We start from the raw sequence: 18,118 nt of genomic DNA on the forward strand, positions 1-18,118 counted from the left end.
CCCGTCTTTCCCCACAGGAACCACTACAAGCACATACCAGGGTTTTTCAGAAGGCTAACTTGAGCAGTCTGAGTAGATTCTGGGAGTTAGCTTTGTAAAGAGGCCTCTAGGAAGGCCTCTCTAGGCCTTTTGAGTATGCTCTATGTTGAGAGAAGACCTTTGAGAAAACAGAAGAAATGTAGGTTCGGATGAGATGGGTTTAAAATATGAGTGGAATTTAATTGGAAAGTAGCTGGTAAAACTGTGAGTGTTAGAGGATATGCTGCCTCAGGAACACTGCTGTCCATCTTCCTCAGAGCCGGAGCCTGCCACACCCTACAGCTTGCACTTCCTAACGGAAGTCCCTCCTTCGTGCCGGTCTATGGTGTGTTGCACAGGAAGCAGCAGTGTAAGTATGTGAACACCATCACTGCTCACCTATTGTTTTATTAATTGGTAAGATGAGTCCCAGTTTCCCCTGCTCCTCATGTTCTCCTTCCCCTTCTCCTGGGTGCTTGTGTGCTTAAGCGTGTACCCATACATAGTACCCACCTCCTCCTCCTCACCTTACTGCAGTGGTACACTCGTGAGTTGTTTTCCAGATGAATTCATACATGTTTGTATTTTTTTTTTTTTTTTTTTTTTTGGTTTTTCGAGACAGGGTTTCTCTGTGTAGCTTTGCGCCTTTTCCTGGAACTCACTTGGTAGTCCAGGCTGGCCTCGAACTCACAGAGATCCGCCTGGCTCTGCCTCCCGAGTGCTGGGATTAAAGGCGTGCGCCACCACCGCCCGGCTACATGTTTGTATTTTAACATTTTAGTTGCAGTAGATTAAAAAAAAATACAGCAGGATTTAGCTATATCACTTACTGTAACTGCAATTTTACCTGACTCAGATTTGTCTCATATAAAACTTTCATTGTTTGAAAAGTAAACTTGTTAGGGATTTTGCAGCATGGATTATAGTGATTTTACTTTTTGTTTCTTCGACTAAGAGTACAGGGAATTTGGATGAAGGTGTTTTAAATGAGGTCTCCCCCCACCCCCCAACATAACATACAGACAAGAACAAGCTACTGTGAGGTTTCTGGCTTACAGTACTCTTGAGTTATAGATAGATTAGAAGTCTAGTGGTATTCAGCTTTGTTAAGTATATAAAGTTTTATGCCTTAAAGGTTAAGTATCCAGTTGGATCTAATGTAGGAATTCAGTTATTCCTACAGTAACCATTACTGAGTCTCATGTGAAGATTTAGTATCTGCATTGTAGAACATAATGTGTAATCTATATTTTAATGTATGTACAATTAAGCTTTATATCTAATTGAGAAAATAACTATTTTTACATATGCTGTAATTGTGGAGCAGCAATCAATTAGTAGTGATTTGTGCACAGGTAGGTAGACTCTGTAGATAATAGAAACCAACAAATGAAGGAAAAATCTGCTCCTATGATACACATCTGGGTAGTGTATGTATGGGGAATGCATGTTTGTAACTCAGACTCCATAATAAAATTAAGAAAGAGAGCAAAGCATGTCTTGCACCAGCAACCATAGTGTGTCATTTGCAGGTCATGTAACTTACCAAGTTTATACATCTGACTTAGAATAAACAAAGATTTCAGACTACTTTATTAAAGGACACATGCCTTTAATATCTTTCTTGGGTTGTAAGTCCTTCTAGGACTTCAATGATTTTGAACTATCAGCAGAAATTTTAAAAAAAAAATTGAGACGGTCATTTAAGATTGGATAATTAGTTCTTTCTGCACAGCTTTTAAACTATTCAAATCTAGATGGGGGCGGGGCATTTTGGATCTTTTTGGGGTGCCAAAGCCACACTGTTTTAAAAATACTAGAATATTAAAAGTGGTTTGCAGTTTCTGAACTGTGTGACCTGTAGTCAGTTCTTCCCTGTGATACAGAGCAGATAGCCATTGTAAATAGGAAAGTGTGAATCCACGTGAAGCCTTAGCCTTTCACAGACGAAGGAGTGAGATTACTCCCAGCCCTGTACTCCTTTATGGGCCGCACACACATGTGCGCTTCATCACATAGCAGTCAGGGAAGAGCGAGCCAGTGAAAGGAACACCTACTTGTCTTCAGTGTTAGGAAGTAGACATGGAAAAAAGAATCTCATGAATGGAGGCCGAAGTGAAAACGGTCATGAAAACAAGATTCTGGAGTTGTGAAAGCTTATACATGCTTAAGTTCTTCATATGGGAGTTGAAAACTTCTTTTTTTGGCCCATGTAGATTTTTCTTACAAAGCTCAGTTTTTAGTTTCCAATCTTGTGAGCTTCTGGATAATTGATATTGTCAGTGAGGAAATTAAATTATGTAGAACTTCAGTCCCCAAAGTACGCTTTCAAGTGTCTTTCCCTGGATAGCCTAACTGTAGTCTTGTGTGCTGGGAGGTGAATTAAGAGGCCGTCTATTCTGGGAGGTTTAAAAAAGTGTTTGTTTGTTTTAATGCCACAGGAAAATTTTGTGTCCCTGATTGGGGCAAATGGAAAACTTGAAACGGCTAATATGCCCTCAGAGTGTCCCTAGGTCCTCTGTCCTGGGCTGCTGTCTCACAAAAGGAATGCAAGCCTCTTTTCTCCTTGTGGTTCGGATTTGTTGGTGGTCAACAAGCCATACTGTAGAAGAAGGCAGACAGGCCCTTGTTAGTGCTGTTTCCTTCAGTATCCAGGGCGAGGGGGGAGATAGGAAAGAAGGAATCCAGAGAGACGAGGGAAGGATTCTTACCTCCTCCTGTAGGTGAACTTGCTCCCTTCACAGCTGGGTCCATGTCTTTTCCAAACCACACCTAAGCATCTCATTCACCTAGGGAGGGTTGCCTCTTGCCCAAACAGATCCTAGGACCCTGTCCTCAATTGTAAGGTTTTGATTAGGCTGAGTCCTCAGGTTATGGTTAATGCTTGAGTTATGCAGGTGATGATGAGGCTTAGATTTGAGAACTGTGGCTTATGTGCCTCGTCCTAAACTTTGGAGTTTGGTGTTAAGTCAGAGGAGTCATTACCAGTAGCTAAAAGGGTGGCACTTATGTGACTGAAAGGATCATAGATCCTGGGGATCCTGGAAATGACAGCCATCGCTTTGTGAGAGCAGGTGGACCTCATTAGTATTCACCCTGTCGTAGTTGGTTTTTGTAATTGTCTATTTAGGACGTGATAGCTTTTTCTTCAGATTTACTATAACTGATGGGAGCCTATGCTTTAAGATAAGGTATATAAACTGACTAGTCCCAAAGAGGGGGTTAGTAAAAAAAGATATGCTCTAGATACCTAAGTGGATATTTAACAATAAAGCTCTGTATTTTTGTTTGTACCTGTCATCTAGTACAGCATTTTTTCAGTTTCTTGGATCTTAGCGTTAACAGAAACAGTTTAAGTACATTAATGGCATTTCTCTTTAACATTTGCTACCCCCCCCCCCCACACCAACCTAGCCTCGGGAGACAACGGATGGTCAAGGGGGTGGCATCTCAGCGGAGGCTTTGTAAGGTGGGAGAAGCTTATTCAGTTCAGAGACTGGTGGTTTCTGCCTTGGGAGGAGCTCTCAATAGAAGAACAGGTGAGCAAAGTCAAGAGCATGTTCAGAAACAGCAGGCCTCCATCCCATGGGGCCAAAGGATAGATAGGCCCATGAAGCACAAGAAAGGCCAGAGTAAGCTGTAAACTCATTTCTGGTGGCACTTGATTCTCTGTGTCATAGTTTCCAAAGGAAACTGTGTTTAGTGTTTAAAACAGTACTTTTTATTGATAGTGCCACCTCTTAAAAGATTAAAGTCTTGCTGGGCACTAGTGGTGCACACCTTTAATCCGAGCACTTGGGAGGCAGAGGCAGGCAGATCTCTGTGAGTTCAAGGCCAGGCTGGTCTACAGAGCAAGTTCCAGGACAGGCACCAGAACTACACAGAGAAACCCTGTCTCGAAAAACAAAAAACAAAACACACACACACACACACACACACACACACACACACACACACAACAAAACACACAACAAAAAGATTAAAGTCTTTTGAATCTTAGTTCAGAACCTTAAAGTGTCTATGTGTAGGTTGTTCATAACACATGAGGAAACTACTTTCAGTGGCTTTTTCTTGACATCCTTTGCACCTAGGAGATCTGGTCATTGGAACTTCGGTGAAATATGAATGACAGCCTAGTCATTCAGGGGATAGCCTGAGTGCTTTTAGGGCCTTCTGCATGCACCTTGGCGTGTTTGAGGCTTCTTGCTTTGGCAGAATTCCTCTTCTCCATCCCTCCCCATTCTTATCTCAACACTCGGGTACTTTGAGTTGCATGCCTGAAGATGTGTCAGTGTGCTGTGCCGTAGGAAACACCTGCCTAACTTTATGAGTTCATATGCAAAACAGTAGTTTGATGTTCTCTGCAGCCAGTTGATACTGGGTATCACTGTCTTTTAACACATGTATACTCAAAAGAATGTATATTTACAGTATCTACTTGTTTGTCAATATATTTTTACATAAATGTGAAACTAGGTGTTTCATAGGGACCTAGCATAGTAATTCCTAAGAGATAGCAAAAGGTGGAACTTGGTTGAAAGGACTAGTTTATCCTTACTCCTTGTTCATTTCAAAAAGTTTTAGATTTACATATTTTATTTCAGGTATATATGTGTATTTTGCCTGAATGTAGGTGTGTGCATCACCTATGTGTTTGGTGCTTGTAGAGCCAGGAGAGGGTACTGGGTCCTCTGGAACAGGAATTATGGGCGGATATGGCTGCTGGGAATTGAAATGGGTCCTCTGCAAGAGCCACTGCTGAGTCACCTCTCCAACCCCTTCACTTATATTCTTGGAGGATTTTTTAAGAAAATACATTAAGAGGCACAGTATGGCATGATGGCTCAGTAGGAGAAGACAGCTGCCACCAAGCCTGATGACCTGAGTTGGATCCCCAGGACCCACATAATGGAAGGAGAAAACCAATTTCCTCAAGGTGTCTTCTGACATGTATGTCATGGCATGTGTGCTGTGTGTGCACAAATGTAACAATTTAAAAAGATTTCTTTTATGTGCATGTGTGTGTGCCTAAGTATATGTAAGTGCAGTATATGTATCTTAGGTGCCTAGAAAGACAGAAGAGGGCATCAGATTCCCCTGGAATTGGAGTTACAGGTAGCTGCGAGCCTGTATATGAGTACGGGAACCAAACTTAGATCTGTAAAGGCATCAGCACTCTTAACTATAAGCCACCTCTCCGGCCCTGTAAAAAAGATAAATAAAGCAAAATAAAAATGTCAAATAAAGCACTTAAAAGTAGCAAGCGTGGAAGACCATTAGAAAAATTGGCAAAGGGCATGATAGGACAGTGTGTAAAGAAACACAAACTGCTCTTAAATGTGTGCAAAGTGCCCAGCCTCACTCGTAATATGAACTGTATACATATGAAATCTGTTTTCCAAAAATTAAAAAATCTTGGTAGCAATGGCTCACCAAGAGCTATGCAGGCTTGTGATACAAACGGAGAGCACATTGCAAGATGCTGAGCTCAGAGGTGCATGAGAAGAGGTGCGCCTCGGGGTCCCACTAGTGGGAGGATGATGGACAGCCTCAGGGAGAGCAGCAGGCGCATACTTAATGTCACAACGCAGTTGGCCAGGATCCTATCCAGCTCAGGAGCTGAGGCTGGCCTGAACTCCCCTGTCCAGCTCTAGAGCCGAGACTGCATCCCCCTCCTGTCATCCCAAGTGCTAGCAAGACAGCCTCATGCTGCCATGCTTTGTTTCCATCTGGGATTTTGTTCTGTAGAGAAAGAGAATTTCATGATAGCATTAAGATGATTGGAAATAAACCTAGAAGTAAGCTCCTGTATAGAGGTTAGAAAATACTGAAACTCCTTGTAGTTTAAAATGAAACCTAAAACACCAAGGAAGCAAATTAGCCACCATAAGTGTAGAAATAGGAAGAAAATAGGTTTGGGCATGTTTTTGCCCCCTCACCCCAATATTGGGTGACTACAAAGAGAAATAAATACTGCTGGTTTCTCCTGAGAGTGAACCAGCCAGAGATAGGACTGGAGGGGGATAGACTGTTAGTGTATCTCTGTATTTTGGACCATTTGAAGTTACACTTTAAAAATGTTTCTAAAACATAAATTATGAAGGGTCTTGAAAATATTAAAGTATTTAGTGTTGAAGTATAGGTGGTAGAGTGCCCATGCATAGTCTGTTGGAAGCCTAGTTCAATTCTCAGTATCATTTAAAAAAAAAAGCTTAAAAATGTTTCTGTGCTTGCAAATTAATTTTGGAAGTGAAACTTGGGCAGTTAGGTGGTCGGGAGCACGTGTGTTTAATTAAATGCCGTCTTCAACAGTGTTAAAAGTCAAATTAGTTGTTATTTGGCGGAGACTGAGTTGCAAGGTATGTTTGAATTTGGACCCAGAAAAGAAGGGGTTAAAGGTGTGATGCAGGTAAGAAAGGGTTAAGGGCATTATGCAAGCTGTTAAGTAAAAAGGAAGTGCATTACAAAATGCTGAGCTCAGGAGTCTGGCTGCCAGCCAAGCCTTTGCTTCCCTCACTACAGCTGAAGGCTTTCGAAGCTTCCCACCACTGGGTTTGTCTGAACTGTTTAGGAATGCGGCCGCCGCCGCCAGCTGACGTCAGCTTCACCGGTTCAGCCTCCGGCCAGAGCCCTACACAGACTCTGCTTGCTGGAGTGGGCGGGGCAGGGCGGGACCTTTATGTGACTGACAGCGAGTGGGTGGGGTCGCATTGTGGGCTGGAGGGCTCCAGAAGCCTGGAGCAAGCAGGTTTGCGGGTATTAATACTAAGGTTCTAATAAGGCCAACAACTTTCCTTTTTGTTAGAGTTCTGTACTGCTTCTACTTAATAATTTTAAACAAAATTAAGTATAGCTTACATATCAACTTGCAAATTTCAAAGTTTTTCTTTTTTTGAGAAAGAGAAACTAAAATCTTCTGCTGATTTTTCAGATGAGGGAACAGGAAGGTGATGTTTTGCTGGATGGTGAGGTTCTCGACCCTTGTTACCAAAATCCATTTTCATTTTTGACTTGGCATGTGGAGGAAATCTAAGAAGCTCTGAGTGCAGTTTCGTAAAGCAGAGATCAAAAAGCAGGGAATTGATGTGGAAAAGAGCCAAATTTGAATATATCTTTATGAAAACCACCCTGGGCATGAGTGTTCTGGGTTATTGAGGCTGGTATTTTAGCCTTTAAAGAAAAGTGTTGGCTTTAACCTCGATGGCATCTCATTATGTGTAGAGCTGTTTTCTCATACTCCACCCTGTTTCATGGTAGTTACTGTTCAGCACATTTGTTTTTCTTGACTTAATAGTCATAGCTAAGAGTTTTGTTAGTCCTCTGCTTCTTAGTTAATGCGAGTCAGAATCACAAATGAATTTATTGGCTATTTTGTGAAAAGGGATTTGTTTAAGTAGTGAAAAGTGGGGTTAATGGCCGTGGCACAGTACTGGTTGGGAGATTGTGAAAAGGGGCCTCTGAGCTTACTGGGAAGCTTAAATAACTTGACTAGGTCAACAAGGAAAGACTATTTTGACTGGCTACTGAAGTTACCTGAGAAAGTTCATTTTAATTGACTGGCTTTGAGTAACTGCTTCAGGGACCCTCAGTTTATAAAAGCAATAGCACCAAGAAATTTCTTCAGTGTGATCATGATCATTCTCTCAGGGTCAGGGCATTCACCCATCAGGAAAGTCATTAGGGTTTTACTTATGTGAAGGAAGTCCACAGACTAAGATACAGTGTTCTTTTGGCAAAGGCAACATACTTGACCATAAATTTCCCAAGTGCTTAACTGCTCAATTCCGAACTGACAGAATTTAAGGATGTTCTGAGATTTTCATAATAGTATTGTAATAATTGGTATATCTTCTTTTCAAAGTGTGTGTGCATGTGTGTGCTTGTGTATTTTATGGCAGTATTTAGGACAAAGATGCAAACTTGTATGTAACAGTATGTTAACAATATGAGATCAGAATTGTCATTGGCCATGTGAGTTTCTGAACCCCTTTTCCTCCTGAACCAACAGCTACAGAGAATATCACTAGTTTCTTAAAACTCATCTTTTGATAACTGCTCTTGGATCAGCCAGAGTTATTATGTGTATACGTATGCTACATTCTATCCCAGAAGGAATAGTTAGGTCTTTCAAACTTTTTCTTTTTTAAACAACTGAGAACACAAGGACAAAAGCCTTCATAAAATATTTACCAGTGAAAGGTAATGAGAGCTTAAGTTATTCAAGACAGCCTTGTCAGGGGTCGGAATACCAGCAATCCAATTTTATTGTCAAAACAAAATCACAGATCATTATCTAAGGCTAAGTTTGTCTTACAGGTAGGGTGGGTAGAGTTAGTATGGTGGTCCTGGGAATCACTGGAGACAAAAGAGGCCCCATGGAGATTGTTTCCACAAGAGACTGCAAAACAAAAGGCATTCATGGGTTGCTCACATAATCCAGACTCTGCAAAGGAATAATGGGGGAGGATGTGGAAAAGGGGTAAATTCTCTTACTGCTGTTTTCCTCCTAATTCACTGAGACTTGTTCAAGACAGTGAGTCATATCTAGTAACCCTTGGGATTTCCTACTGTGTTATTTATTAGTTAGGGTTCTCTAGAAAAACAGGGTCAGTTGACTGAATAGTATTCCAGAAGGGTTTATTAGATTGGCCTACAGCATATGTATTTGGTAATCCAACAGTGATGATTTGTACACTGGAAAACAGAGAACTGGGTAGCTGTACAATCCACAAGGCTAGGTGCCTGATGAGGCTCAGTCTAGCGTGGATGGCTTGAAGATTTCCGGAGACCTTCAGTCCCTGTTGGAGATCTGAAGAACTGGATTCTGATGTCACTGGAGGATGGCAGTGGCAGTGAGTGACAGATGAATGTACCGGCAGAGGCAGAGGGGCACAGACGCACTGGCTTCCCCACAGACCTCCATAGCTGGGCTGCTTGGGGAAGTGCCATGATTGGGAACCCCCCCCCCATTAGTCCTTCTGGGGAGCACCCTCACGAACTCCCGGAGGTGGAGGTGGTGTGTCTCTTAGTGGATTCTAGATCTACCAAGTTGACAGCCAAGGTGCTCCCACCTGCTGTTGAAGCTTCTCTTCATGGAGGTCATCATCACTTCTCCCCGAAAACCATGAGGCTTCTTGAATAGTTGAATAAGAATTTTAGAAATTCCGGTGGTAGTTTCCAGGAGCCCTCGCATCAGATGCGCTGCTGCTTTTGATCTCCCGCCTAGCTGATTATATGCCTGTCAGAGCATATGCAACTGGGATTCCTAGGGGTGCGATAGCGTCCTCTTCATGGATTCTCTCAGAAGTGAGGAGTGGCTAGCAGGTGAGGTTTTTTTAGGCAAGTGATTAGAACCTCACTGCTCATGAGATATAAATCATGCATTTGATTCTTGTGGTTCCATCCTTTTGGGAGTGATTTAGCGAAGCTTTCCCCTCTTTTGGACTCCTGCAGCCCGAATACCTTTGCTAACAGCCTTGTCAGCTATTGTATGTGTATAACGTATGTGCTCAGACAGCCTTGGCTTTATGTGGGTGCTGGGTCTGAACTCGGGTCCTCTCGCTAGTTCAGCAAACACTCTGACCTACTGAGCCATCTCACCAGCACTTATTTATTTACTATTTTTTTAACTGATTTTTTTTTATTTGTATTTTGAGGCAGGATCTCACTATAATATATAGCCCCGACCTGGTCTCAAACTTGGAATCTTCATGTCTTACTTAGTATTGGGATTATAGGCATGTACCAACATGCTGAGCTAGGACTTTGATTTTGAAATGTCATGAATACATGGATGACTTTTTCTATACATAAACTACTGGTGCACATTTTGGAGAAGTGACTGAAGCAGATCATATACAGTTGGTTTTGCTATGTAAGTTACTGTGTGTGTGTGTGTGTGTGTGTGTGTGTGTCCGTGTCTGTCCGTCTGTCCGTCTGTCTGTGCATGTGTGTAAAGAAGGTTGATTAATTCTAATTAGGAGGCCTCGCCAAAGACCTGAAAAATAATGGGAATATCACAAAATGGTAGTTTCGGATTGGAAGATACTTGAGGTATAATTGAAGCATCCCATCAATATCCAAATGAATAAGCGGAGGTGGTGCAAAGTTAAGTGACTTGCAGAGCGTTAACTGTCTAATAGGTGAAGAATCAGAACCCAGACTGGATTCTGATCCATGTCCAGTCGTGGTACTAGTACTAGAGAGGTGCTGTGAAGGACTGTGCTAAAGCAGTAGGAAATGACACCTGCTTTTGTTCATGGAACTCATAAGACCTCCCCAAGGGGCTTTGAAAAGCTCTATTTAAACATAAAGAAGAATTTGCTGTCAAATGCTGTCATTTTTATTTAAGGGGAATCTAGTGCCTGGCCAGGTGAACGAAGGGAGAAGATAGAAACATGGTTTTCCAGGGATGCAGTGTGAACACCCTGCAGTAGGGACAGAAAAGAGGGACGTGTCTTTGAAGATGCTTCCTTGAATTCTTTAAAGCACAGATACAGAGTTAACATTTCCTAAGAGCAGCTAGTTTTTTATATTTGTCAGCCTGGGTTTAGAATCTATTGGAGGTAATTTCCCTCATAGAGTGAATTTTCCACCAAGAAAGCCACTGTGGCCTGTGGGATCAGATTGACTTCCCTGTCAGCAACAGGTCTTGGCTTCTGTAGTCACTCATTGGATTTAGCTGCCCAGAGGAGGTTACAAAGATCACAAGATAATTCTACTGTTATCTTACTGGTTGTGTTACTGTTGATGGTATCACATCCTTTCCAGTTCCACAGACCTACTGAGTAAACCAGTGCTGTGTCTGGGCTCACGATCAAGTGGATGCCCGTTTTTATTTGTGCTCACAGATACATTGCAACATTTAGATGTTAAGATTAAGCTCCATTTCTAGGCGTCCAGGTATAAATTGCATTACCCAGCAAAAATAGACACTATCTACCCATGACTATTTTAATGTAAACTAATTCAGTTAAATAACATTAAACATTCTGTTCCTTGGTTTGCATTTTGGATGGCTATAATGTATTGAATAACTCAGGTATGGAACATTTCATCATTGGAGAAATGTCTGCTAGACAAGACTCGTCCAGAATCTCATTCCTTTTCCATCAATGCAGGTCCTTCTGATAGACTTTTTGTCTTGACAGATAAGTCTCTTAAGATGGTGATAGTGTGTAGCCCTTACTTTCTGGTTGCATTAATTATACAAAAGAGAACACGCAGCCGATAATGGAGTGATCTAGGCTGGTGTTAGATGTATACGAGGTTAGGAGCAGCCATGGTTTTGTTAAATGAAAGAGCCTGGAAATTACAGTTGGTGGATCTGGGTTGAGGCCTGACTCTGCCACTTCCGTGAATCACACATAGAAGAGCTTATTCTTTGTGTTTCCATTATAGTTTCTTCACTTATAAAATAATAAGAGTAGTATGCCACATCAATTGGAAAAGGCTTTATTTATTTGGATTTTTGGACACAGGGTTTCCCTGTGTACCTCAGGATGTCCTGGAACTAGTTCTGTAGATCAGGCTGGCCCTGAACACACAGAGATCCACCTGCCTCTGCCTTCGGAGTGCTGGGATTAAAGGTGTGCACCACCACCAGCCAGCTAGAAAAAGCTTTATAAACTGTATTCTTTGTGGCCATTGTATAAACTACAGGCACTAGGACTTTTAATCTGTAATAGTAACTTTAAAATTATTTCATCTTTACTTGGAAGGATCCTGTACAAATTGTTAAAAAAGAATTAGAAAACACTAAGCAAAAATCCTAGTGTGCTTTGAAAATTAGTCAAATAACAGTACAAGATTGAGTTATAGATTATGTTAAATCCTTAGATGCTTAGGTTATATCTGAAAATTTTAACAGTGTAATAGACTTACCATTATTCCTAGACCAGTAATTGATACATTTGGCTACAGGTGGAAAGGTTACCACCCACACTGAAGCCTTAAACTCTTCTATACCAGGGTTTCTAGTGGTTTTACCAAAATCAGTAGTTTTTTTTCTGGTCTGACTTGGGACTTCTTTAGTAGTGGCGACAGAGCTGTATTTGTGCTAAATTCTTTTCTGAGAAGAACAGAGCCCAAATGGCTGAGGCAGCCTGTAGTTGGTGAAGGCCGTACGCGGGTCTCCAGCAAGGGGTCCTGCTGTAGATCAGATAGCACTATCCAGATGGTGAGGTTTGCTTCATGTATTTCAGTCCTGCATTCCACTGTTGGTGGGTGGTTATCTGTGCATTCAGAACCGCATGAATCGTATAAGCCAATGAGCTTGTGCTATGAATCATAAAATGAAAGCAAGAATGTTGGGAACAAAGCATTTCACGTGTTTAAAAGTCAAACATTTTGTTTCCATTAACAATCTGAGGGACCTGCAGGCTGTGTGTTTCAGGAGGACTGCTCGCCTAGGTTCTCAGGCTGTTGTGGGTTCCATCTGTAGTGTTGTAGACAGACAAAAACCACATGGCTAAATAATTGCCCCAGTGCACTATTGAATGTGGACACAGGCGAGCCACCTCCTCTAGGTGGCTTTACCTTCTCTCTACAGCAGAGCTGTCCCTCCCCGTATTTCCCTGAGCATTTCTTTTTCCCTTCTTTTTCCTCCTCTTTTTTTTTTTTTTTTTTTAAAGATTTCTTACCTCCTCCCTGTAAAGCCTCTATTACCTGTGTTAATGGCCAGGCAGGTTCTGAAGGTGCGGGGTACCTGTGAGTGCAGCTCTTGAGAGATGGGTTACTAAAGGCGTGAGATTAAACCTTGCTGTGCTGGTGCTGCTGACGTGCTTGGGGCTAGAAGATAGGGTGGGAGGGGCTCCAGCTCTGTAAAAATAAAAGGACCTGCTTCAGGATTTGAGCTGAGGCTAGCCAAGCATAAGGAAGCGGACTTTATTCCTTTTTTTTTTTTTTTTTAATAACTAACTCCTAACTTCCTGAAGATTGTCATTGTGTTTGAGAACTTAAGGCAGCACCAGGAGAAAATAAAACTTAAGAGACTGTCTCATAAAGTGAGTGGTAGAGAAGCCAGGACTGAGACCCGAGCCATGCGTGTGGAGAGCAGATCCTCATCAAGACAATCTGGGCCTTTACACCCAGGTGTCTCAAGGCTTCCGGTGGCTTACTGCCCCAAGTTTGGGCTTTCTCCTGGTGGTTTCTCAGGCTGCCACAACCCTCACTGCTGGCCTGGTGCCAGTCAGTAGCTCAACCATGCAGGAGGGTCACTCTTGGAAACAGTATAACATTGGGCTTGAGAATTTGGGTTCTCAGGGTTGGAGAGGTGGCCCAGGAGTTAAGAGATCATATTACTCTTGCAGAGGACCTGGGGTTGGTTCTCAGTAACTACGTTGGGCGGGTTACAACCCACATCTGTGACTCCAGTTCCAGGAGCTCCAACGCCTCTGGTTACCGCAGGCACCTGCATGAGGTGAATGTTAGCCCTCTCTCCCAATACAGATTGAAATAACAACAATAATGATGGAATTTGTCTTACTTTTTGCACTAATATTTAATATATGCACTATAGTTACCAAATTAAGTTGTGAAATGTTGAGGTGTGTGTGTGTGTGTGTGTGTGTATGTGTGTGTGTGTGTGTTTTAGATACTTAATTTTTTAGACTGAATTTGTGGGTACAGGTGTACCGCAGCCACATGTGAGGTCAGAGGACAACTTTCATGAGTTGGTGATCTCCCACCTTGTGGGTTCCAGGTGTCGAACCCAGGTTGACAGGCTTGGTAGCTGGTCTCACCACCCCTAGATATTTTTAAAGTTGTAATCATTTCAGGTTTATGGAAGTCATGAGGGCGAAGACATTTTACTCCTAACAATGTATTTCTCTCCATCACTTAATAACTTGCCCTAGTCCTGGGTAAGCACACAGCAAACACACTTAAACACACAGACACTTAAAAAAATCACTAGAAAGTGCATTCTCTATGAATTTTCTCTCGCAAAACCAGTGACAGAATAGTTGTCATCTTCAGTAAATTTCACATTGACAAGTTTTAAAATAATCTGCTGCCACAGTCCAGCTTTGTTGGTTGATCCAATAATACTCTTTATAAGAGGTCTTTTCACCCTCAGTCCAGGTCCATCTTAGGTCAAGCATTGCATTTGTTTCTTACGTCTCTTCAGCTTCCTTTAGTTTGGAGTATTTCCAGACTTTTACCTTTTGTGACTCTTAACATTTTAAAGAATAGAATACTTTTACCCTTTTTAAATGGAATGTTCCTTATGCAGGTTTCAATGGTATTTTCTTATGGTTAGGTGGAGGTATATTTTCCTTACCTAATTCTACATCAGTAATTTGTCCTTCCCCGGGCATCACTGTTGATGAATAAGAAGTCTGTCTGCCCCTTGCTGACAGTGCTAATTGTGATCATTAGTCAAAATGTTTTCCAATTGCTTCACTAATTGGGTATTTTTTTTTCTCTTGGAACTAATAAGCAATCTATGGGGGGAATAGTTGAGCCCACAGAGATCTTGCTCCTTGTCAGAATTTCCCTCCAGATGTGGCCTCTACTGGAGATACATGCCCAATCTCATTTTTACTAAAATGCTACAAAATGATTAAACTGCTGGCTTCTGAATTTTGTTTTATATGTATTCTATTGTGTTTATTTTTGACTCATCAAACACTGAGTCTTAATAAAATTCTTATAAATTCTCAAACTTAATTTAAAAGTTTTTTTTAACCCCATCCATCAAAGAGATTTTAAAGTACCCACCACCTATTTCATGCTGAGAATCCTTTACCCAACAGGTGGCTTCCTTTGTTCCTACATAATTTGATGCTGGCTCCTACATAATTTGATGATGACACATTACCTGCTTGATTTCAGCATTCATTGTGTATTTTGGGGATGGGGACCATGGAGAACTTTATGTCTACAGTGAGCAGCACCAAAGGGCACTACCATTTGTTCGGAATTGTCATTTTAGTTGCAGAGAAGACAGCCACTTGTTTTGACTTGTGGTAAATGTCACCCACGATGCCAAAGAAGAGAGAGTCTAAGTTACAAGAGTGAGCGCTGCTGTGAGTTAAGCCAGTCATCCTTGTTTCTTCTAAGTGAAACTGGTGCTGTGATCATTTTTTTAAAAAGGTTTTATGTTGGCTTTTTTCCATTTCTTTTTGAGAAGGTGTCTTGCTTTGTAGCCTTGGCTGGTCTAGAACTTTCAGTGGCCCTCTTGCCTTTTGCCTCAGCCGTGGGGACTGCTGGGATAATGTGCATGCTGGAGCATGCATGGCTTTGTTTTGGTAGGTTTTGTTTGTTTGTTTGTTTGTTTGCTGCTTTAATTTTTAAAATTACGAAGATGTGAGAAGCACTTGAAAGGATAGAAAACATGGTCACATTTCATTGGAGGTGTTCATAATGTATCTGTTCTAACTTTTAACTATGTCACATAGTTACTTAGTCATGAAGAGAAAGAAAGGAAACATTGCCAGTAGTTTACTATAGTTCATTTCAAAATTTCCTGTAATTCAGAGAAAAATGTACTTCAAATTCATGGGCCTACTATATCTTTATTATATTGTTTTGAAACACTAGGAAAATCTCAGTTAAATCTGTTCATCTGAGAGGGACGATCAGATGGTGTCACTTGTTAGAAGTTGGGTTTCTGACATACTTTTTGAGTGCCCGCCCATTTGTGGAGACTTTCCCCAAAGGCCTTGTCACAGAGAGTATGGTCGGCTTCTTGCCTTTGTCCAGTTTCACATGACTGTGCTGTAATACTTTTCTACTGGGGGGTGCAACTGATGAAAATTGGAGTTCTCTAGGTTTTGTTTTGTTTTTTTTCCAGATGGTGAAAACTGGTGAAAGATGGTGGACACGCACTTAGGAAATAGAAGCAGGAAAAGAGAAAGAAGCTGGAAGATAGGTGGGGCAGGGATCCCGGGGGCTCCAGTCTTCCTGTTGAGTGTGGTTTGATCTCTGGCAGAGCTGATGTTAATATTCCTCTGTTTTACTGACAGTGCTGGAGCTGAGCACAGGATGCTGGGCCAGAGAGCTTTATTTCCATTTAGTTGAGATGGGAAGTGAGGTCTAATGTAAAAAACAGCTTTGGAAATGGAAAAAAAAAAATGGCAATAGGTAAGAAAGAGTTTAGGAGAATTGGCTGGATCTGCTATGGCCATGAGAGGAGAAATGAAGGCTGACCTGGTCTAGAAATGATGCTTCTTTGGCAGGAGATAAAGCCAGCCATGTGCCATTCAACTAGGTGTTTAGAGTAGGGTGCTTGGTGAGCACAAATAGGTGTTGTCGGTATCAGTGGTCCTCAGCCTTCCTAATGCTGTCACCCTTTAATAGGTCCTCATGTTGTAGTGACCTCCAACCATATAATTATTTCATTGCTACATCATAACTGTAATTTTGCCACTGATATGAATCATAATGTAAATATCTCATAGCATATACAGGATATCTGATACACGACCCCTGTGGCAGTTGCGACCCATAGGTTGAGAGCCGCTGGTCTATATGGAGGTAGCTGGGAAAGACTTGAGCAGGGAAGATGGGTGGTCAAAAGAAAATAGGAATGAAGTCACTAAGTTGAAGTTTAGCTGTGTGCATGGGGGTGATAATGGTGGCGCTCTGTGGGTCTTGGTGAAAAGTAGGGGATAGAGTTTTATTGTTAGGGAGAAAGCTGTAAGTGTGCCAAAGATTGAGGTTAGTCCAGGGATAGGACTCTTGGTTATTCTGCTCCAGCGGGCACTAATCATGTTATCATGTGTGTGGCTGAGGACTTGCTCAGTGGAGTAGATCTGCAGAAAGAGCAAGCAGATGCCAGGGTCGTGTGAGTGTATGGAGGTTCAGTGTCCGCTGTCCAGGCGTTGCGCGCACATGAGGTGGCGTTGTGGCAGTGTGGTGCTTCAGAAGCAAGTTACAGTTGTATGGTGTAGTGTCAGATACTGCAGAGATGTTAAGGAGGGTGAGGCCCAAGAGGAGGCTTTATACTGGGAAGTCAGTAGTGAATCTTGAGAGATCCCTGATCATGTGGTACTTAGGACAGAAAGTGGATTACAAGTGATTGAGCAGTGAGGAGAAGAGGTGGGAAGCGACCTGAGAACTGCAGAACTGAGACATAATTCTAGGAACTGACTATATGACATGGCACACTTTTAGAGGAGTAATTGCATGAAGTGAACACATATTTTAGAGTTTATATTGCTTAATCATCAACACACTATAAATTTATGGGGTGCCATATGACATTGCAAGACATGTATACTCTGTAATGTTCAAATCAAGAATAAGCACAGCTCTGTCCTCAAATATATCTGATGGTGAAAATAGCCATACTTCTTTAGTGCTTGAAAATACACAGTCCGTCAAATGAAGCTTTTCAGGAATCATTTCTGTAGTTTGAGAACATTGTGCAATAGCACACCAGAGTTTCTTAGTCCTAGCTAACTATACTTGGTAGCCACTGGTCAGAAGCCTCTCCCTTCGCCGTCCCTTTCCCCTAGTCTGGTAAGTACTGCTGTACTCTAAACTTGCGGGGTCAGTGTTTCAGGTAGCACAAATGATGGACATGGTGCACCACCTGACTCTGTGTCCCGCTTACCATAATGACCTCCAGTAGTTTTCATGCTGTCGCACACAACAGGACCTCATTCTTTTTTCAATGGAAGCGTTGTACTCTAGTGTGCAGATGTACCATTTCTTCTTTATCTCTTCGCTATGACGGACACTCGGGTGGTTTCCACTTCTTGGCTGTTGTGAAGTGTTGCAGCAACATGCAAATGCACATGTCTCTTCAACCTGCTCATTTCATTTGGAGCTTTGAATTGGTAGTGATGTTTTATAATTTTCCTTATTGCAAACGTTTCTCGTGATCTTTTGAGCCGTTCTCTACTATACGTAGTTATGTGTGTGTCTGTGTGATGGATATGCATGTTCACACATGTTTGGGGTGCATATGCATGTGTGTACACGTGGTTCAGAGCTCAGAGGCGTATGTCCAGTGCTTTCTTCCATCACTGTCCACCTTATATATTGAGACAGTGTTTTTATTTGAACCCAGAGCCCGGCAATCCTGCTAGTCTAGCTATCCAGCTTGTCTTGGGGCTCTCCACCCACATGCTAGATTACAGGTGGGCTACCA

At 42.0% G+C, this 18,118-nt stretch overlaps 1 protein-coding gene and 1 long non-coding RNA gene across 2 annotated transcripts in view; both read left to right on the forward strand.

The window, feature by feature from the left end:
* Zswim6 (zinc finger SWIM-type containing 6) overlaps positions 1 to 18,118 on the forward strand; it is a 184,340-nt gene that overhangs the window by 55,859 nt on the left and 110,363 nt on the right. The gene's annotated exons all lie outside the window — the stretch shown is intronic.
* LOC143268684 (uncharacterized) overlaps positions 607 to 18,118 on the forward strand; it is a 35,647-nt gene continuing 18,135 nt past the window's right edge. Inside the window, exon 1 of the long non-coding RNA XR_013044767.1 lies at positions 607 to 18,107. This is a non-coding gene — a long non-coding RNA (uncharacterized LOC143268684). The remainder of the gene's footprint in view (positions 18,108 to 18,118) is intronic.

This window comes from Peromyscus maniculatus, chromosome 15 (genome assembly GCF_049852395.1).
Source record: "Peromyscus maniculatus bairdii isolate BWxNUB_F1_BW_parent chromosome 15, HU_Pman_BW_mat_3.1, whole genome shotgun sequence".
NCBI classification, from domain to species: Eukaryota; Metazoa; Chordata; class Mammalia; order Rodentia; family Cricetidae; genus Peromyscus; species Peromyscus maniculatus.